The sequence below is a fragment of the Carassius auratus genome, chromosome 7 (genome assembly GCF_003368295.1).
Source record: "Carassius auratus strain Wakin chromosome 7, ASM336829v1, whole genome shotgun sequence".
NCBI classification, from domain to species: Eukaryota; Metazoa; Chordata; class Actinopteri; order Cypriniformes; family Cyprinidae; genus Carassius; species Carassius auratus.
In genome coordinates this window covers 1,119,435-1,125,784 of record NC_039249.1, presented here as the reverse complement: position 1 = coordinate 1,125,784, position 6,350 = coordinate 1,119,435, and the positions used below count along the sequence as shown (strand labels likewise).

Here is a 6,350-nt window from a genome sequence, read left to right as displayed (position 1 = left end):
AATTCCAGCATTTAAATTAGGAACATCAAAGCTGATCTGAAGAGAATTTAGGTTCCCCCATCACCATCATCATCTCTTTCTTCACGTCAGAAATCCCTCTTCCACCAAAACAGACTGAAGCGGAAATGAGCAGATCTTTTTAAAACTGGAATCAATGTGATTTGATTTCAGATTTCTGTATGTTTCCCTCTCTCACCTGTGACTGGAGCTGGAGGTTCAGACAGACTCAAACTTAAGTTTCATCTTCACAAGAGTCTTCTTCGGAAAATGGACCTAAAAGTACACACAAGGGTAAAATGCATAGAAGGGAAAGGCAAATGCTAAATGCAAACAATAGAAACATAACATGCATCAAGTCTACAATATCCGCAGCACTTAAACTGATGTAGGCTAATTGGTTTTATTCATTTATTTTTTATTTAGTTTATTTTATTCAAAATATTTCCAGCCGTGTAATCTATATAATGAAATATATTGATTCTCAAATATTTGTTAGTTAAGTACCAGATATGGGTGTCACGTCATAAAATATTTTTAATATGACTGTCTTTGCATTTAATATGAATTTAATAATAATAATAAAAAAAAAAAACTTTATAAGTTACGAATAATAGCTATTTCATTTTACAGAAAGAGAACAAAGAACCTTATCAAAGAACATTATCAGTCAAGGCCGAGTTAATTTTGAGCTCTGGTGCAAATAGTCTATGATAGGCTAAAAATATACATAAGCTATAGGCTCTTATGTATGTATAGTTAATCTTTAAAAGATTGCGATCTTGATTAAAATACATGTGATCTTATTCCTAAATGACAATTCTGCTGTCATAAAACTTTTAAATGACAGTGAATCACATTTTGGATCAGAATATTTAAAGCTAATTTTGTGCTGCCGGTGATCCAGAGGAAGAGCAGATCTCGGCATGTGAGCTTTATGATTCAAACAGCTTCACAAACGGTCTTATTGCACAGTACACTACACTGTAAAAACATCTCATAAAAAAATTATAAATAAAAGGTAAATGATCGGCAGCTACGGCTGCCAAACAAAAACTGTGAATTAAACTGTGAACTAAAATATCTTAATTGAAATAAAGGAACAATCTGTAATATATATGTATAATAGACTAATTTATAACATTTTAGACATATACAACATTAAATAAAACATTTTGTCAGGAACTCAAGTAAATTAGCCTACATATTCTGTATGGTTGTCTAATATTTTGTTTTCAGAATCATGGGAAAACCATTATCTATTTTCAAAAAATTATTATCCAGAATAATATCTTACAATATGGGCTAATATAATTATCTGGCATCTAACTAAAACTGTTTCTAATATTAAAATTTAGTTCTTTAATGCACCAACCGCACCAATCACATAGACTCCCACTTCACAGAGAGTAAGAATCTTTGAAGTTCCAGGAATATCCACAATAACGTAACGTCCCTTCATCCCACCACACGAGTAGCTGTAGGTAGCTCCTGCTGGAATAGTAGAAACTACAGCACATCTGGAGAAAGATGAAGAAGAAAGAGTGACTTCATGTGATTGTTCCTCATTAGAAGTATAACTTTTCACTTGTATTTTATTCTCATATCCCTAAATGTGTTTAATATAAATAACTCTTTCTTTTACAATACAATGCATATTTTACAACTGGATACTTCCCCCAGCTTATGTAACAGATGTTTTACACTATTTTTATTATTTTTACTGCTATTATTATATTTATGATCTCTTTCTGTTAAGGAATAAACACACAAGCCTAGTCTGATTCAGGAACAAATGAGTTGTATGAGTCATCTAAATGAAAAAAAGATGAGAGCGACCAGTTAGAATCAATAAGACAAATCCTTCACTGACTTACTCACTGGACTGCAAACACCACTGGTAACATACAGAAGTCGAAACACCTGCAAATAGTCAGTATATGAAGCACACACAGACTACTGTATATCAGAAACACTCACACTGGGTTCCTGTTAAGATCTGAAGAATAGTTTCCAATCCGAATCTCTGCCCCATTTATCCTGCTGCTACAGCAGTCGAGTCTGTTAGTGATGGTCACTCTGTTCACACTGTACGTCTTCATCAGGTCCAGCTTCCACCACGGGTTACTCTTTTCTTCTGTATGAGTAAAAGTGTAGTTTATCCCATCCAGTGCTCTTTGAGCATCACAGTTTTCATATGTTGTCGACTGATCGGCTTTTCCCCATGCTGCTACATTCACTGTAATACATTCAAGAGAGAACCTTATGTACAATTACAACTGTTTATTACAATAATGTATACTCACACAAAAAAAGAAAAATCTCACAAAATCTCACCTTCTATTTCTGTCTTCGTCTGAACTGAGAAAAACCCTTGAAATGACAATCACAGAATGGTGCTCAGTATTTAGCAATTCAAATTTTTGTTTGTTTGTTTTTTGTTTTATTGGCATAAACCTATACTTTGTTTGATTTATTCTTTAAAAATATTTCTATTTAGGTAAATTTGAGTATAATCTCTAAATTCATGTATGCGTCTTATATAATTTAGCTTCTCCAGTAAAATTATTTTCTTTAAGGGTGTTTAGATAATGTAAATTAAAAACAATAGATTCTTCTGTTTTTCTTAAATGTTTCTGAAAGAAGAAGCTGAAAACGGACGGTAGGTCACTAAAATATGATAACAATTGTATGTGTTACTCACCCAGTAAAAACAACAGACTCTTGTAGAAAACTCTCATGTTCATTTCAGGCGATTTGTGATTCGGTCTGTTTGTTTTTTTTTTTGTTTTTTTTTGAGGAGTTGGAGGTGTGAATAAATGTTGCTTCTGGTAGAAATATAGTAGTTCAAGTAACGTCAGAGTCACATGATTAGTTCTCCACCCACTTTTCTCTCTTTCTGGAGCTGGAAAATATATTTGTTTACACACACAAAAATAAAGTTCCAAAAAAAAAAAAAAAAAAAAAAAATTGTATAATAATAATGGCGCCACAGAAGTGGTTTATATGTTTTCCCAACCTTTATATGGGATATTACGTTGTTTCATCTTTTGTGTTTCCCTTGCTCTTTTTAAATGTGTCTTTTCTATCCCATCCTATAGACTTCTCAATTTCAATAAACATTTGCCTTTTGTTCTTTTATGCATGGAGGACGCCTGTCAAATCTCCCTGAAAGCACACCTATACCATCTGTTCCGACATGATGAGATGATCTGTCTCTAGAAGATGCAAAACTATCTTTAAAATGTGAATATTCACATTAGCTCCTATAGCATCTTTGCCACTCTATGCAATTTGCATTTGTACTACTGGTGTTCACTTCTTAGAACACCATTTGTTTTTTCTTATTCACAGCATGTTTTGTTCAAATCATTTGCTTAAAAAATGTTCCAAAAACCATGAATGGAAATGGAAATGTTCACCAGGTTGTTTATTTAGAAGAGCATGAACGTGTGAGGAAACAGACTATGACTGCATCTGTGCCAGGCATCTTGGGCTTTTCAATTTTCAAATTTCACATAACTGTACATTAATCTGCCACAAATCTCACTTGCTTACACATGTCTGCTTACCATTGTTAGATCACGCCTTCATGCCAGAAAATATCAGTTTTGTCTGGAAACATCTAAACCCCAAAACCTGTTAACAGGAAGTCTTGTACCAAAAACTGTATTAACAGTCTTCTATCAGAGAAGAAGCTGACTGAGGAAAAAAATCCAGTGAAGAGCAGAAGCAGCAGATGAAGTGATGATAAAAACTTCATCTGACCAGCACAAATTCAACAAGTTCTGCTACACCAAACTGATCCGCAACAACATCCCATAAACCTTGAGTTTCCTTTCCATTCCATTCATACGAATTCCATTATGAATTGATCTGATTTTTTTTTTTTTTTAAATCCCTTATAGTTTGACCAAAATGACATCATCATGTCATCCTAGCCATGGATAAATCATTGAATACTGATCACATGACTTGACCAGACTTTTGAGCATGACAATTACATTTCTATGAGAAATAAATGACTTAAAACACCACTGTATGTAAAAAATTAAAGCACACAATTCAAAACAGTTAGTGTCTTTGTATTTTTCCAGTCATGTTTCTCTGCTCTGAAGACATATATAATTCAATAATAATACAGCTTGTCTCGTGTCAACAATATACAATGACTGATAACTCTTTTGTAGCTGAGGACGCCTCTATCCTTGAAGTGTCTCAGTAGCCTGTTCTGTTCTTCCAGAAGAACCATCTTGAGTTTGAAGATCCATCTCTCTCTGAAGTTCTCTGAATTTTAATTTGCCCATGCTGTTGATGCAAACTCTTCCCACTCTGATAAGGCTCAAACCTCTGAAGGATAAACTGTCTATTTTTGGCAACAAAAAAAAAATATATATATATATGTCAGTCTCAAATGACGTTGTCATTGATGGTACTATGAAAATCCAATTAAGTCCACAGATTTCCTGACATACCTGACCATGTAAGTGTATTTCCCATCAGAATCACTAGTGTCGGACATTGCCTATTTGGAAATGATGTGTCCTAGCATCTCACAACAGCTAAATGTAGCTAATGTAGACCAATAAGGTCTTCAATCAAAATCTTCTGGTGAAATAGCGCTTACATTGTTAAACCCCCAAAACAGTTAGTAGCATTGACGGAAGTCCATTAGCAATGTCAATTACTAAAAACCATTGGTGTCCTAGAAATCTCTTAAAAATTACTAGTTTCACGTCATCAAACTTCAACCTGAAAAATCACTCTTTCTCAGACATGATTTTTCTCTTAGTTGTTGTTTCTGATAAAACAAAGAGTGCAATATTTTAACTCCCCAAAAATTATTAAATTAACAGATATTATTATAAATACTTATATAACATATAAATACAGTATAGTTACTCAGTGTTCTTGGAGGTTTTAGACAGTAATTAACTCACATTGGTTTTAAGGCTAGCACTCTCTGCTCATGCTACATCTTTAGCAGTTATCATAATAATTTAACAGTGAAGTTAGTGTCGATATTCCATCTAATCCTGCAAACAAGATGAGTTTCAGTAAAAACAATTCCTTTGGCGTTATTTCCCCAAGTGTTAGTGATGTGCTCTTCACACAAAAGCAAACATGATCAAGCTCTTGTTAAAACTCTTCCCCGAAGTGTAAAACCCTTCCAAAATTCTTAACTATTACACTACTTCGTCCCTTAATTTGACCATGAAAAAACAAACTTTTAGAGGTCCTCTTTTCAACTGATTAACCAACAACTTTTTCTTGACCTTCACAGCACTTAATTTAGCCTTCTGTTTCGACTGACAAATATATATAAAAACTAAAAAAAATCAAAAAAAAAAAAAAACTTTCATACCTTACAGATTTTCTGTTGCCATTAGATTAAAATGAGAACACTACTTATATTTACCAACTATTAAGCAAGTTTTATTAACCGCTTCTGCTTATTGATCTTAAATATGCTTTTCCAGATGTTGTCAGTTAATTATTTCATCTTGTTAACTTCTGACCAATCCGTAACTGTAGAAGCTACATAATTTGACCCAGTATCTTACCTTGCAAACAAGCCTGTGGTGGCCCTTTACAGGACAATTTAGGGCTAGCCAAAGGCCCCCCGCGGGCTGCCAGCACAGGGCCTCGAAGACTTTCCTCACTAGCAAAATGTTGGCCCTTTCGCACAGGCGCTGCACGGGCAGCCCTCACTTAAAGCATCTAATTCAGGTTAATACAGCTAATTTAACACTCTAAAAGGGACTACATATTACATATACAAATATAAAAATTATATGAATTAACATTAAAAAAAATAAAAAAATAAAAAAAATATTACTTTGACCTCTGCTGAAAATATATTTTGATGTGCTAAAGTATTCATTGACGAAAATCACTCTTCCCCCGAGATCTCTGATCTAGCCTGCAGACGGTGATAACACTCCTTTTGTCCACCCTTATTTCCAACTTTGATTAAACTCACCCACCCTGTGATTTTCTAATGATCTTGAAGACACTAGTTGGCTTAGGTGTGTTTGATAAGGGTTAGAGCTAAACAGTAAATTTTATTACTTGTGTATTTTGCAGAATAAATAAATAAATAAACGAAACTGAAAGAAAGACAGTAAAACACAACACAAAAGTATTGTTTTTCACTTAAGCAAAACACACACAGGCTGCATCTGAGGATCCTTAGATCTTTCAGCATTTTTCTTGTCTCCTATGAGTTTGGTTGTGCAGTTCATTTGACTAGGACTTTTTTGCCTATGCAAAAAAGGTTTTCTTGTTGTGGTTTTTTTTTTTTTTTTTTTTTTTGGAGATAAATTAAATTCAGTGTCTTATTTTATAGTTAA

The 6,350-nt window shown here is 33.6% G+C and overlaps 1 long non-coding RNA gene across 1 annotated transcript; it reads right to left on the bottom strand.

The window, feature by feature from the left end:
* Positions 1–2,125: 2,125 nt before the first annotated feature.
* Positions 2,126–2,772, bottom strand: LOC113105498 (uncharacterized). The gene is made up of 3 exons (XR_003292375.1): positions 2,702–2,772; positions 2,335–2,370; positions 2,126–2,236 (listed from the first exon to the last, which is right to left on the bottom strand). It is a non-coding gene; the product is annotated as an uncharacterized LOC113105498 (long non-coding RNA).
* Positions 2,773–6,350: the final 3,578 nt, after the last annotated feature.